This window comes from Bubalus kerabau, unplaced genomic scaffold, assembly GCF_029407905.1.
Source record: "Bubalus kerabau isolate K-KA32 ecotype Philippines breed swamp buffalo unplaced genomic scaffold, PCC_UOA_SB_1v2 scaffold_92, whole genome shotgun sequence".
NCBI classification, from domain to species: Eukaryota; Metazoa; Chordata; class Mammalia; order Artiodactyla; family Bovidae; genus Bubalus; species Bubalus kerabau.
The window spans coordinates 112,232-126,830 of NW_026577946.1; the positions used below are offsets into that span (position 1 = coordinate 112,232).

Below are 14,599 nucleotides of genomic sequence, written 5' to 3' on the forward strand. Positions count from 1 at the left end.
GCACAACTGGGACCGCTTCCCACCCCCTCCCGACCGGAAACCCGCCCCGCGCCGCCCTGTTTCGCCCCGCCCCTGCCACGCTCCCGGTACCTTACCAATTTCTAGCGTTCACGCCCGGATAGGAGCAGGATGTAGGAGTGTGGGAGATGTGTCTGGAGCCTGACAGCCTCAGCTGCGCTCTGGCCTGCCCTTTGGACCTAGGAGCCAGGCCAACTTGCAGAGGGCTTATTGCCCTATTGTATGCAAACTACCAAGGCCTACCGCAAGGAGAGCTCTGTCGGAGGGAAGGGAAGTGCCCCAGGCTGCGTTCCCAAGCTGTTGCTAGGCAACCCAGACTCAGCGCTAAACGGAGGGAATCAGGGTCCTAGTGCCCCAGTCTTGGGGAGGGAGCTCCACAGCCAGAGTGTTCCTCCGTTTGTGCCCAGAAAGCGCCTGCCAGACTGGGCTTCCCTGGAGCTCTGTTGCAGAGCAGAGACGTGTGGATGTGTTTTGGGGCCTTGACTTGTGCGTTTGGGCTCCCTAGCACAGCCCCAGCGTAGGGGAACCAGCCCCTTAGCAAAGAGCTCCAGGCAGTGCTTTGTGCCCAGGCCTGGATGCCCAGTCCCAGCACGCGGGAGAGATGAGTTAGACCGTTGGAGGGTTCTTGCAAGCCTGTATTGGAAAGGACCGAATGAGCTTCACACCGGCGGAGCTGCAGATCTGTGCCCAGGCGCGATAGGACAGAGCCCCTGTCGAGATGCTGCTCTGCCTGAGCGAGCCTCGCCAAGCCCTTCCCAGCTTCTAGCTTTCGCGCAGGGGAAGGAACAGACTGCGGAAGTGGGGGAGACGTGACTGGCGGGCGCCTTACTGGCCTCAGCTCCGCTCTTCCCTTCCCTTTGCACCTATGATCCATGCCTCCTTGCAGAGGGCTTAGGTCCCGAAGGAGAGCTCTGTCAGAGGGAAGGGAAGCGCCCCAGGCTGCATTCCCAGCTGTTGCTTAGCTGCCCAGACTCAGCGCTGCACAGGGGGAATCAGGCTCTCTGTGCCCCTATGTTGGGCATGCAGCTTCACACACAGGTGTGTCTCCGTAGGAATCAAGAAAGTTCCTGACAGAGTGAGGTTCACTAGAGCTATACTAAAGAGCAAAGACTTGTCCATGTGGTCTTGCCTTCTCCTGTGCGTTTGGGTCTCCGGGCTCGCCCCCAGCTCCGTGGAAACAACCCCTGAGAAAATATCTTCAAGATCTGCTTTTCCCAGTGTCTGGGAACTGGGGTTCGTAGGAGGAGAGAAAAGCACGCCTCCATCGGGAATGAAAGGCAGCCAACCTGCCTGTGATTTGAAGCCTCTATTTGGAAGGAATGGGTTAGCTTCTCCTAAAGGAGACCTCCAGATCTGCTCAGAAGTCGGTAATTCCAGAGGCAGGGTGCTGGTTCCTGATTGCCCTTTGCTAGCCTTGCAAAGACATTCCTAGGTTCTAGAGTTATTTTCCATGAAGGAGCAGGCTTCGGGAATGTGTCAGACGGGACTGGCTCCTTATTGGCCTCAGCTCAGCTATTTCCTTTCCATTCAAACTAGGACAAGGGCCTACTTTATGAAGGGTAAGGGTCTTCTTCTTTGCCAACTGCAAAGGGCTACAGCAATGAGACCTCTATCAAGGCGAGGGAAGCCTAAGAGGATGGATTCTCAAGCAGGTGCTTTACTACAAAGCATCAGCACCCCACGGAGAGAATCAAGCTCCCTGTGCCCCAATGTTGGGAGTGTAGCTTCACACACAGAGTTGTCTCTATAGGAGCCAAGAATGTTCCTGAGAGATTAGGTTCACTAAACCTCTCCTACAGAGCATAGACCTGTCCATGTGGTTTTGCCTTCCCCTGTGAGTTGGGTCCCCGAGGTCCGCCACACATCCGGGGAAACTGTGCCTGAGAAAAGATCTCCAGGAACCGCTTCGCTGAGGCTGGGAAACGCTGTTCACAGGAAGTAAGGCAAGCGAATCTCCTGCAGAGAAAAAGAGGCCTTACAGTCCCTGGAGGAGCAGGCTGCCAGAGTGTGTGAAACCTGACTGCTGCCTTACTGGCCTCAGCTCCGCCATTGCCTGTTCATCCGAGCTAGGACCCAGGCCTACTTGGAGAAGCATTTGGGTGCGGATTTCTACAAAGTGCCAAGGGCTATAGCAGTGAGAATTCTCTCAGCGGTAAGGGAGAGCATTATGTGGATTCTCAAGCTGTTTTCTGAATGACAGCGTCAAAATGAAGAGAGAGAATCAGGCTCTCTGTGCCCCTATGTTAGTTACGCAGCTTCACACACAGAGGTGTCTCTATAGGAGCCAAGAATGTTCCTGAGAGATGAGGTTCACTAGAGGTTTGCTACAGAGCATAGACCTGTCCATATGGTTTTGCCTTGCCCTGTGAGTTGGGTCCCCGAGGTCCGCCCCAGCTCAGGGAAAGGAGCCCCTGAGAAAAGATCTCCTGGGACCGCTATTCCCCCAGGCTGGCAAACGCAGTTCACAGGAGGTAATGCAAGAGAGCCTCCTGCAGGGCACAACAGGCCTTACTGTCCCTGGACGATCAGGCTGCAAGAGTGTGTGAGACCTGACTGGTGCCTTACTGACCTCAGCTCCGCCATTGCATGTTCCTCCGAACTAGGACCCAGGCCTACTAGGAGAAGGGTTTGTGTATGGATTTCTAAATACTGCCAAGGGGTATAGCAATGAGAACTGTGTCACGGGTAAGGAAGGGCATTGTATGGATTTTCAAGCTGTTGTTTGAACGACAGCTTCAAAGCTGCACAGATAGAATCAGACTCTGTGTCTCCATGTTCGGTACACAGCTTCACAGACAGGGGTGTCTCCATAGGAAACAAGAACGTTCCTGACAGAGTGAGGTTCACTAGAGCTCTCCTAGAGAGCAAAGACTTGTCCATGTGGTTTTTCTTCCCCTGTGCGTTTGGGGCTCCAGGCTCGGCCCCAGCTCCGTGGAAACAAACCCTGAGAAAAGATCTTCAAGATCCGCTTTTCCCAGAGGCTGGGATGTGGGGTTCATAGGAGGCGGGAAAAGCAGGTCTCCTTCAGACAGCAAGAGGCAGCCAAGCGGCCTGCGTTTGGAAGCCCCTATTTGGAAGAATGGGTTAGCTTCTCCCAAAGGAGACCTCCAGATCTGCTCAGAAGTCGGTAATTCCAGAGGCAGTGTGCAGGGTCCTGACTGCCCTTTGCCAGACTTGCAAAGACATTCCTAGATTCTACCGTTATCTTCCTGAAGAAGCAGGCTTCAGGAATATGTCAGACTTGACTGGCGCCTTATTGGCCTCAGCTCAGCTATTGCCTTTCCATTCAAACTAGGACAAGGCCCTATTTTATGAAGGGTAAGGGTCTTCTTCTTTCCAAACTGCCGAGGGCTACAGCAATGAGACCTCCGTAAATGCGAGGGAAGTGTAAGCGGATGGATTCTCAAGAAGGTTCTTTGCCACCAAGCATCAGCACCCCACGGAGAGAATCAGGCTCCATTTGCCCCTATGTGGGGGTGTGTAGCTTCACACACAGTGGTGTCTCTACAGGAGCCAAGAATGTTCCTGAGAGATGAGGTTCACAAGAGCTCTCCTACAGAGTGCTCACCTATCCATGTGGTTTCGCCTTCCCCTGTGAGTTGGGTCCCCGAGGTCCGCCCCAGCTCCGGGAAAACAGCCCCTCAGGAAAGATCTCCAGGAACAGCTTTTCGCCCAGGCTGGGAAAAGCTGTTCACAGGAAGTAAGGCAAGTGAGCCTCCTGCAGAGAAAAAGAAGCCTTACTGTCCCTGGAGGAGCAGGCTGCCAGAGTGTGTGAAAACTGACTGGTGCCATACTGGTCTCAGCTCCGCCATTGCTTGTTCCTCCGAACTGGGACTCAGGCCTACTTGGAGAAGGGTTTAGGTGCAGATTTCTACAAACTGCCAAGGGCTACTGCAATGAGAACTCTCTCAGAGGTAAGAGCGAGAATTGTATGGATTCTCAAGCTGTTTTCTGAACGACAGCATTAAACCTTCACAGAGAGAATCAGGCTCTCTGCCGCCATGTTGGGTACGCAGTTTCACACACAGAGGTGTGCCCATAGGAGCCAAGAACGTTCGTCAAAGACTGAGGTTCACTAGAGCTCTCTTAGAGAGCAAAGACTTGTTCATGTGGTTTTGCCTTCCCCTGTACATGTGGGTCTCCGGGCACAACCCCAGCTCCGTGGAAACAACCCCTGAGCAAAGATCTCCAAGATCTGCTTTTCCCCCATGCTGGGAACCAGGGATCATAGGAGGCAGGAAAAGCAAGCCTCCTTCGGGCAAGAAGAGGCAGCCAACCGGCCTGTGTTTGGAAGCCTATATTTGCAAGGAATGGGTTAGCTTCTCCAGAACGAGACCTCCAGATGTGCTGAGAAGATAGAAATTCCAGAGGCAGGGTCGAGGTTCCTGACTGCCCTTTGCCAGCCTTGCAAAGACATTCCTAGATTCTAGCGTTATTTTCCATGAAGGAGCAGGCATCGGGAATATGTCAGAGTTGACGGGTGCCTTACTGGCCTCAGCTCAGCTATTGCCTTTCCTTTCAAACTAGGATCAGGGCTTACTTGGTAAAGGGTAAGGGTCTGCTGCTTTCCAAACTGCCAAGAGACACAGCAATGAGACCTCTGTCAAGGCGAGGGAAGCGTAAGCGGATGGCTTCTCAAACAGGTGCTTTGCCACAAAGCATCAGCACCCCACGGAGAGAATCAGGCTCCCTGTGCCCCTATGTTCGGTGTGTAGCTTTACACACAGAGGTGTCTCTGTACGAGCCAGGAATGTTCCTAAGAGATGGGACTCACTAACGTCTCCTACAGAGCATAGACCTGTCCATGTGGTTTTGCCTTCCCCTGTGAGATGGGTCCCCGAGGTCCACCCCAGCTCTGGGGATAGAGCCCCCGAGAAAAGATCTCCAGGAACCGCTTTTCGCCCAGGCTGGGAAACGCAGTTCACAGGAGGCAAGGCAAGCGAGCCTCCTGCAAGGAAAAAGAGGCCTTACTGTCCCTGGAGGAGCAGGCTGCCAGAGTGTGTGACACCTGACTGGTGCCTTATTTGCCTCAGCTCCGCCATTGCATGGCCATCCAAACCAGGACCCAGGCCTACTTGGAGAAGGGTTTGGGTGCGGATTTGTAAAAACTGCCAAGGGCTACAGCAATGAGAACTCTCTCAGAGGTAAGGGAGAGCATTGTATGGATTCTCAAGCTGTTGTTTGAACGACAGCTTCAAAGCTGCAAAGAGAGAATCAGGCTCTGTGTGCCCCCTTGTTGGGTACGCAGCTTCACACACAGAGGTATCCCCTTAGAATCCAAGACTTTCCTCACATACTGAGGTTAACTAGAGTTCTCCTACAGAGCAAAGACTTGTCCATGTGGTTTTGCCTTCCTCTGTGCGTGTGGGTCTCCGGGCTCAGCTCCAACTCAGTTGAAATAGCCCCTGAAAAAAGATCTCCAAGAACCACTTTTCCCACAGGCGGGAAGCAGAGTTCACAGGAAGCGGAACAAGCAAGCCTCCTTCGGGCAAGTAGAGGCAGCCAACTAGCCTGTGTTTGGAAGCCTCTATTTGGAAGGAATGGGTTAGCTTCTCCTAAAGGAGACCTCCAGATCTGCTCAGAAGTCAGTAATTCCAGAGGCAGGGTGCTGGTTCCTGACTGCCCTTTGCCAGCCTTGCAAAGACATTCCCAGATTGTAGAGTTATTTTCCATGAAGGTGCAGGCTACGGGAGTATGTCAGACTTGACAGGCGCCTTATTGGCCTCAGCTCAGCTATTACCTTTCCATTCAAACTAGGACAAAGGCCTACTTTATGAAGGGTAAGGGTCTTCTTCTTTCCAAACTGCCAAGGGCTACAGCAATGAGACCTCTGTCAAGGCGAGGGAAGCCTAGGTGGACGGATTCTCAAGCAGGTGCTTTGCCACAAAGCCTCAGCACCTCAGGGAGAGAATCAGGCTCCATTTGCCCCTATGTTGGGTGTGTAGCTTTACACACAGAGGTGTCTCTATAGGAGCCCAGAATGTTCCTGAGAGATGAGGTTCACTAGAGCTCTCCTACAGAGCATAGACCTGTCCATGTGGTTTTGCCTTCCCCTGTGAGTTGGGTCCTCGTGGTCCTCCCCAGCTCCGGGGAAGGAGCCCCTGAGAAAAGATCTCCAGGGACCACTTTTCCCCCAGGTTGGGAAACGCAGCTCACAGGAGGCAAGTCAAGTGAGCCTCCTGCAGGGAAAAAGAGGCCTTACTGTCCCTGGACGATCAGGCTGCCAGAGTGTGTGACACCTGACTGGTGCCTTATGGCCTCAGCTTCGCCATTGCATGTTCCTCCGAACTAGGACCCAGGACTACTAGGAGAAGGGTTTGGGTGCAGATTTCTAAAAACTGCCAAGGGCTACAGGAATGAGAACTCTGTCACGGGTAAGGAAGAGCATTGTATGGATTTTCAAGGTGTTTTTTGAACGACAGCTTTAAAGCTACACAGAGAGAATCAGGCTCTCTGTGCCCCCATGTTGGGTACGCAGCTTCGCACACAGGGGTGTCTCCATATGAATCAAGAATGTTCCTGACAGACTGAGGTTCACTAGAGCTCTCCTAGAGAGCAAAGACTTGTCCATGTAGTTTTTCTTCCCCTGTGCGATTGGGTCTCCGGGCTTAGCCCCAGCTCCGTGGAAACAACCCCTGAGAAAAGATCTTCAAGATCCGCTTTTCCCAGAGCCTGGGAAGCTGGGTTCATAGGAGGCAGGAAAAGCAAGCCTCCTTCGGGCACGAAGTGGCAGCCTACCGGCCTGTTTTTGGAAGTCTCAATATGGAAGGAATGAGTTAGAGTCTCCTAAAGGAGACCTCCAGATCTGCTCAGAAATCGGTAATTCCAGAGGCAGGGTGCAGGCTCCTGACTGCCCTTTGCCAGCCTTGCAGAGACATTCCTAGATTCCAGCCTTATTTTCCATGAAGGAGCAGGCTTCGGGAATATATCAGACTTGACTGGCGCCTTATTGGCCTCAGCTCAGCTCTTGCGTTTCCTTTCAAACTAGGACAAGGGCCCACTTTATGAAGGGTAAGGGTCCTCTTCTTTCCAAACTGCCAAGGGCCACAGCAATGAGACCTCTGTGAAGGCAAGGGAAGCCTAAGTGGATGGATTCTCAAGCAGGTGCTTTGCCACAAAGCATCAGCACCCCAAGGAAAGAATCTGGCTCCATTTGCCCCTATGTTGGGTGTGTAGCTACACACACAGAGGTGTCTCGATAGGAGCCAAGAATGTTCCTGAGAGAGGAGGTTCACTAGAGATCTCCTACAGAGCATAGACCTGTCCATTTGGTTTTGCCTTCCCCTGTGAGTTGGGTCCCCGAGGTCCGCCCCAACTCCGGGGAAACAGCCCCTGAGAAAACATCTCCAGGATCAGCTTTCTGCCCAGGCTGGGAAATGCTGTTCACAGGAAGTAAGGCAAGCGAGCCTCCTGTAGGGAAATAGAGGCCTTACTGTCCCTGGAGGAGCAGGCTGCCAGAGTGTGTGACACCTGACTGGTGCCTTACTGGCCTCAGCTCCGCCATTGCATGTTCATCTGAACTTGAACCCAGGCCTACTTGGAGAAGTGTTTGTGTGCCGATTTCCAGAACCTGCCAAGGGCTACAGCAATGATAACTCTCTCAGTGGTAAGGGAGAGCATTCTATGGATTTTCAATTTGTTGTTTGAACGACAGCGTCAAAGCTGCACAGAGAGAATCAGGTCTCTGTGTCTCTATGTTGGCTATGCAGCTTCCCACACAGAGATGTCCCCGTTGGAGCCAAGAACATTCCCCATAGACTGAGGTTCACTAGAGCACTCCTAGAGAGCAAAGACTTGTCCATGCGGTTTTCCCTTCCCCTGTGCGTGTGGGTCTCCGGGATCGGCCCCTGCTCCGTGGAAACAGCCTCTGGGAAAAGATCTCCAAGAACCTCTTATCCCCCAGGCTGGGAAGCGGAGTTCGCAGGAGGTGGGATAAGCAAGCTTCCTTCGGCAAGAAGAGACAGCCAACCGGCCTGTGTTTGGAAGCCTATATTTGCAAGGAATGGGTTAGTTTCTCCTGACCGAGACCGCCAGATGTGCTGAGAAGATAGAAATTCCAGAGGCAGGGTCGAGGTTCCTGACTGCCCTTTGCCAGCCTTGCAAAGACATTCCCAGATTCTAGCGTTATTTTCCTTGAAGGAGCAGGCATCGGGAATATGTCAGACTTGACTGGCGCCTTACTGGCCTCAGCTCAGCTATTGCCTTTCCATTCAAACTAGGACAAGGGCCTACTTGGTGAAAGGTAAGGGTCTGCTTCTTTCCAAACTGCCAAGGACTACAGCAATGAGACCTCTGTCAAGGTGAGGGAAGCCTATGCGGATGGATTCTTAGCAGGTGCTTTGCCACAAAGCATCAGCACCCCACGGAGAGAATCAGACTCCCTTTGCCACTATGTTGGGTGTGTAGCTTCATGCACAGAGGTGTCTCTGTAGAAGCCAAGAATGTTCCTGAGAGATGAGGTTCACTAGAGCTCTCCTACAGAGCACAGACCTGTCCATGTGGTTTTGCCTTCCCCTGTGAGTTGGGCCCCTGAGGTCCGACCCAGCTCCAGGGAAACAGCCCCTGAGAAAAGATCTCCAGGAACAGCTTTTCGCCCAGGCTGGGAAACGCAGTTCACAGGAGGCAAGGCAAGCGAGCCTCCTGCAGGGAAAAAGAGGCCTTACTGCTCCTGGACGATCAGGCTGCAAGAGTGTGTGAGACCTCACTTGTGCCTTACTGGCCTCAGCTCCGCCATTGCCTGTTGTTCCGAGCTAGGACCCAGGACTACTCGGAGAAGGGTTAGGGTGCGGATTTCTACAAACTGTCAAGGACGACAGCAATGAGAATTCTCTTAGCGGTAAGGGAGAGCATTGTATGGATTCTCAAGCTGTTGTTTGAATGACAGTTTCAAAGCTACACAGAGAGAATCAGGCTCTCTGTTCCCCTATTTTGGCTGTGCAGCTTCACACTCAGAATTTGACTCTGTTGGAGCCAGAAATATTCCTGAAAGACTTAGGCTCACCAAAGCTGTCCTCCAGAGCAAAGACATTGGATGTGGTTTTGCCTTCCCTTGTCAGTATGGGACCCCTAGCTTGGCCCCAGCTCCGGGGATACAGCCTCTGAAAAAAAATCTTCCAAGAAGCGATTTTCCTCCAGGCTGTTAAGCGGAATTCGCAGTTTGCAAGTTAAGGAAGCCTGCTTCGTGGAAGAGCAAGCAGCCAACTGGCCCTGTGTTAGGAAGCCTGTATTTGGAAGGAATGGGTTAGTTTCTACAGCGGGAGAACCTCAGATCTGCTCAGGGGACTGAAATACTAGAGTCAGGGTCGAGGTTCTCCCCTGTCCTTTGGGCTCCTTGCAAAGACATTCCTAGCTTCTAGCGTTAGTGTCCCTGTAGTAGCAGGCTGCGGGAGCGTGTGATAAATGACTGCCTCGTTCCTGTCCTCAGCTCCGCTATTGACTTTCTATTCGAACTAGAACCCAGGCCTACTTTGAGAGGGGTTAGGGTCCAGTGTTTCCAAACTGCCAAGGGCTACGGCAATGCGAGCTCTGTCAGAGGTAAGAAAAGAGCAATTGGTTGGATTCTTCAGCTGCTGCGTGGCTGCACAGCTTCTGCGCTGCATGGAGAGCATGAGGCTCCTTGTGGCCCTATTTTGGGTATGCAGCAACACGCACACAGAGTGTCTGTGTTCGCTTATGTACAGGCTTATGTACACTAGAGCTCACCTACAGAGCAAAGACATGTGGATGTGGTTTTGCCTTTCCCTATGAGTTTGGGTCTCTTACCTCGGCCCCAGCCCCGGGGAAACAGCCCCTGAGAAAATACTTACAATAAGTGTTTTGTCCATCAGCTGGAAAGCGAAGTTCACAGAATGCGTGTAAATGAAGCCTCCCTTGTGGAAGGAGAGGCAGCCAACTGGTGTGTGTTTGCAAGCATGTATTTGGAAGGAACGGGTTAGCTTCTACAATGGGAGACGTCCAGATCTACTCAGAGGACCGAAACTCAGAGTCAGGGCTGAGCATCTCGCATGTCATCTGTGAACCATGTAATGACATTCCTAGGTTATAGTGGCATTGCCCATGAAGGAGCACGCTGCGGCACTGTGTCAGACATGTTTGGGCGCATTACTCTGGTCAGCTCCACTATTTCCTTTCATGTACATTTTGGTCTCTAGGCCCGGTATCAAGGGGTGCACACAGGGTGTTTTCTCGCAGGATCCAAGAATGTTCCAGACAGTCCTAGGCTCACTAGCTGTTGCTAGGTCGCACATTATGCTATACTTATTGTTAACAGTAAAAATACTATTGGAGCTCTAATTATTTTTTTTCTTTTTACTTGCAATGCTAGTGATAGAACCAAAGGCTGCTATCTATATCAAACAAGAGAAACGTAAAGGAAACTAAACAATTTTATGGAATCACATTGCCATGGTCCTATACAGTAAACTAGAAATTCAAGGGACATGATTTTTCTGAATGCAGGAGACTCCAGTTTCATTCCTGGGTCCGGAAGATTCCCTGGAGAAGGCACAAGCTACCACTCCAGTATTCTGGCCTAGAGAATGCCATGGGCTGTATAGCCCATGGGGTCACAGAGTCAGGCACCACTGAGCCACTTTCACTTTCACATGCGGATATTATATAAAAAAATGTGGTAACAGATCTAGAACCTTTGGCAAGCTAACGAATGAGTAATCTAAATATGGATAATCAACTTTGTCCTGCATGGTGATTACTGTCCGGTATTTGCTTTGAGAGCAGTTGAACTCCTCATTATTAAAGAGAAGTAATCCTTTCCTCTTTGAAACATTTGTGAACCATTCAGTTGGGTGTGGTGAATAAAATACTTAAGGATCTAATACATAAAAATGCAATAGACAAAGCACATTATATTTTCGCTCCCTTTCTCAAAGGATGGAATATTTTGTATTTGCCCTGATTTTATGTCTTGACTTCATGCACCATTGTATAGTGACATTTTTAGTTGAAATACAGTAGGACTAAAAATATTGATAGAATACTAATAAACCATGTTGGTATGTGTGGTTGTCACATAGGATTCACAGGAGATTTAAATTCACAGTTGTCAACGTAAAGGATTCATGCTATTTAGCTTCTTCATGAATCTATACCACAAAGGAAGAGCTTTTCGCAACATATTTCATGGAGGGAACTACAAGGATGATAGGCATAATACTATGTGTCAACTCAGGGATTTCTAAGCATTGCTCACAATACAGATCTGCTTTTCAACATCAGGGTTCTTTCAGTGTCCTTGAACAGCATTTGTTTTTCTGTTCAGTTCAGTTCAGTCGCTTGATCGTGTCCGACTTTTTGCAACCCCCATTGAACCGCAGCACGCCAGACCTCCCTGTCCATCCCCAGAGTTTACCCAAACTCATGACCATTGGGTCGCTGATCCGCTGTCGTCCCCTTCTCCTCCTGTCTTCAATCTTTCCCAACATCAGGGTCTTTTCAAATGAGTCAGCTCTCCAAAAACTGGAGTTTCAGCTTCACTATCAGTCCTTCCGATGAACACCCAGAACGGATTTCCTTTAGGATGGACTGGTTGGATTTCCTTGAAACCCAAGGGACTCTCAAGAGTTTTCTCCAACACCACAGTTCGAAAGCATCCATTCTTCTGCGCTCAGCTTTCTTTATAGTTCACCTATATATTCTGTATACAGAAGAAAAACACTCATGAGTATAAAACTTGTTCACATAATACGAGTGTATGAATTGTTATCTTCCTGACCCAGGGATCAAACCCACATCACTTCCATATCCTGCACTGGTAGGCAGAGTATTTACTGACCGTGCCGCCTAGGAATCGATACACATTTCAAGAACCACTGCCATCAGCTTCTCCTGTTCATGACCGAAGTAGGAGAAAGAACGCTGGAAGAAGTACCCATAAGCATATTATTTAGTCAAGGAACTGTTGTTATGCTGGATACTCCAGTTATTACTGGGACAAGTCAGTTCCTCCAATGATGATCGGTATACCTGAAAAATTCTTACAAATTCATGGGATGCGATGTCTCTATGATCAATGTGTTCATCTTATCCTACTGCTTCAGGTAGACCTGCTTCAGCATGAAGGACTGCACTTGAAGGGATGCCTACTATTCCAGCTCAAGCAACAGATACTGACGTGCAGATCACTGTCCTTTGTTGAACAGGATCAGCAGTTTGTCAACATAGGTAACACGCCAGAGCAAGCCTTGGGATGCAACTCTGAAAACAGGCTAGGCCCTCTTTTTCCCAAGCCCTGCGATAAAATACGAATCCAAAAAAGAAAAATAGCAACGATTTTGTCAGGACTTCCTCGCTTTTGCGTTCTGGATGGCAGGAAGCACACACTGAGGCCAGATGACTGCAGGATTTAATTGTGAGCTAACATTGGGTGGGGTGGAAGCTCATCACTCTAGGAAGAATGTGGCTAAACTAAACCGTTTGACTTTCATTCACTTCATGTGCATAGAGTTCCATAATCCTTCGTTAAGGAATTCAGTAAGTTGTACTTCCTTACCCCTTCACCATCTCTTGGTTTACACGAATGTAAGTTCCTAGTCCAGCACTTATTTATACAACGCGTGTTACAGGTAGTAATAGTGCATAAATGATGATGAGCAATGACAGGAAGTTTATTTCTTCTCTGTTCGACTTCTCTATTTTTATACAACCAAGCAATGAAATATACTTACGAATGTGAATATTTTAGTGGTGTGTAGAAATACACAGTGTTGGCACAATAATTATCAGGGTATTGTGTCTTTTTCATATATTCCTTTGGAGATTCTGTTCCATTATACGCTATCATAAGATATTCAATACAGTTTCTGAAACTATAGAGTAGGTCCTTGTGGTTTCTTTCATATGTAGTACTATGTAGTTGTTAATACTTCAAACAAAAACTGGTACACAAGTATTCATAGCGACCTTATTCACAATAGCCCAAAGGTAGAACCTATTCAAGTGTCCATCGGTGGGTGAATGAATATGCATCACAGGGTATATTCAAAAGCTTGAACAGTATTCTACCATACAAAAAGATAAACTGAAATGGTTCTGCCACTGCACAAGACACTACAGAAATTACTCCAAAACTAACGCATGGAACAAACAGATATTCCAATTCTAATTCATGCTATGTACCCAAAGGGTTTGGAAAAGGGGCTGAAAAAATGCATATTTCTGCAGTCATAGTCACAACAGCGTGATTCACACTGGCCAACAAACGGAGGCAATCTGAGTGTCCATGGACAGCCAGTTCCATAAACAAACTGTGGTAGACACACAATGGAATCTGATTCAGCCCTTCAAAGTCGGTAATTCTGACAATGCCACAATGTGGACGAACCTTATGGTCATTATATTACGTGAAATAAACCAGACCAAAATAGGAGAAACGTTCTGTGATTCCACTAGTATGACATATCCAAACAAGTCAAGTCCAAAGCCAGAAAAACAGAAAGTGATTCCCAGGGATCCAAGACAGTTCATGTTTCACAGAACCCGCCCAGTTTCCCTTGGGGAAACTGACTTCTCATGACATCTCCAAAACCGATTATACAAATAATTGGAAGTCATATCCAGTCAAATGAATGTAGATATAATTTTACAATGTATACCAACCTCACTCAAACATCTCAACAGACAAAAGGCAAAATTGTATCTATGGTACCTCAGCTTTGCTTAAAACTGTATCTACAGTACCTTAGTTCTGCTTATGAAATTTAATAATAAAAAAAACACACTAAAGTCTATCCAAAAACGGACATAAAAATTATAACATGAACTTTAAAAAATTATAAATTTAAACTGTGAAAAACCTTTTTCACACAACTTAAACGCAAGCCACAGAAAAATGTATTGACAAAATACATATATGATAAAGGATCGTACTCCAAATATACCAAAATATCTGGAACAAACAACATCATTAAAAGTGTGTAAATCTGAACTCCTGGTCAAATGAAAGATACAGATAGTAAATCAGCATATCAAAAATACTCAAAATCATATGTCATTAGGAAATTACAAGGTAAAACAGCAGTGAAGTAGCACTGCACACCTATTAGATCCAGTAAGCTCAAAAAGGGGAAGGGGGCACGGGGCTTCTCTGGTGGCTCAGTGGTAAAGAATCTGCGTGACGATGCAAGACACTCAAGTTCGATCCCTTACCCAGGAAGATCCCACGTGCCAGAGAAACTTAGCTGGATTTTTCCACAGCTAAACAAGGCTCACCTGTGACCTGAACACTACACGCCTAGCACTTACTAAACAGCTTTGAAAAAGTGTCCAGACAAAAAGTATCACACAATTACACACAGCTCTACTTCTAAGAGCTAAAGACTTTCAAATATCAGGATGTCTTCGGGCGATGACTGTGTAAGCAAATTGGGATACATCCAAAGTGAAGGGAAGCAAATGCTACCCCAAAATATACCACTTCAGCATGAAAATTAGTTGGACCTAATTAACTTTTTTTTAAGAGGACACATGCTCATCTCTCACACCCAAGTTCAAGACGGCTCTTCTGTGAGTCACATTTACAAGAGAAATCTCATTTCAAAGGAATCCTCGACATATACCAGATAGA

The 14,599-nt window shown here is 48.6% G+C and overlaps 1 protein-coding gene across 20 annotated transcripts in view; it reads right to left on the reverse strand.

Annotated features, from left to right (window-relative positions):
• Positions 1-14,599, reverse strand: part of LOC129641171 (uncharacterized) — a 148,959-nt gene that overhangs the window by 27,342 nt on the left and 107,018 nt on the right. For 3 of the 20 annotated variants that reach the window (XR_008709219.1, XR_008709218.1, XR_008709216.1), the window contains exon 1: positions 96-1,108. The exons of 14 other annotated variants lie outside the window; for them this stretch is intronic. The gene's annotated coding sequence lies outside the window, so the exon portion shown is untranslated. Of the gene's footprint in view, positions 1-95; positions 1,109-14,599 lie in introns of those variants that run through there. 3 more of the 20 variants (XR_008709228.1, XR_008709220.1, XR_008709213.1) reach the window with 3 other exon arrangements.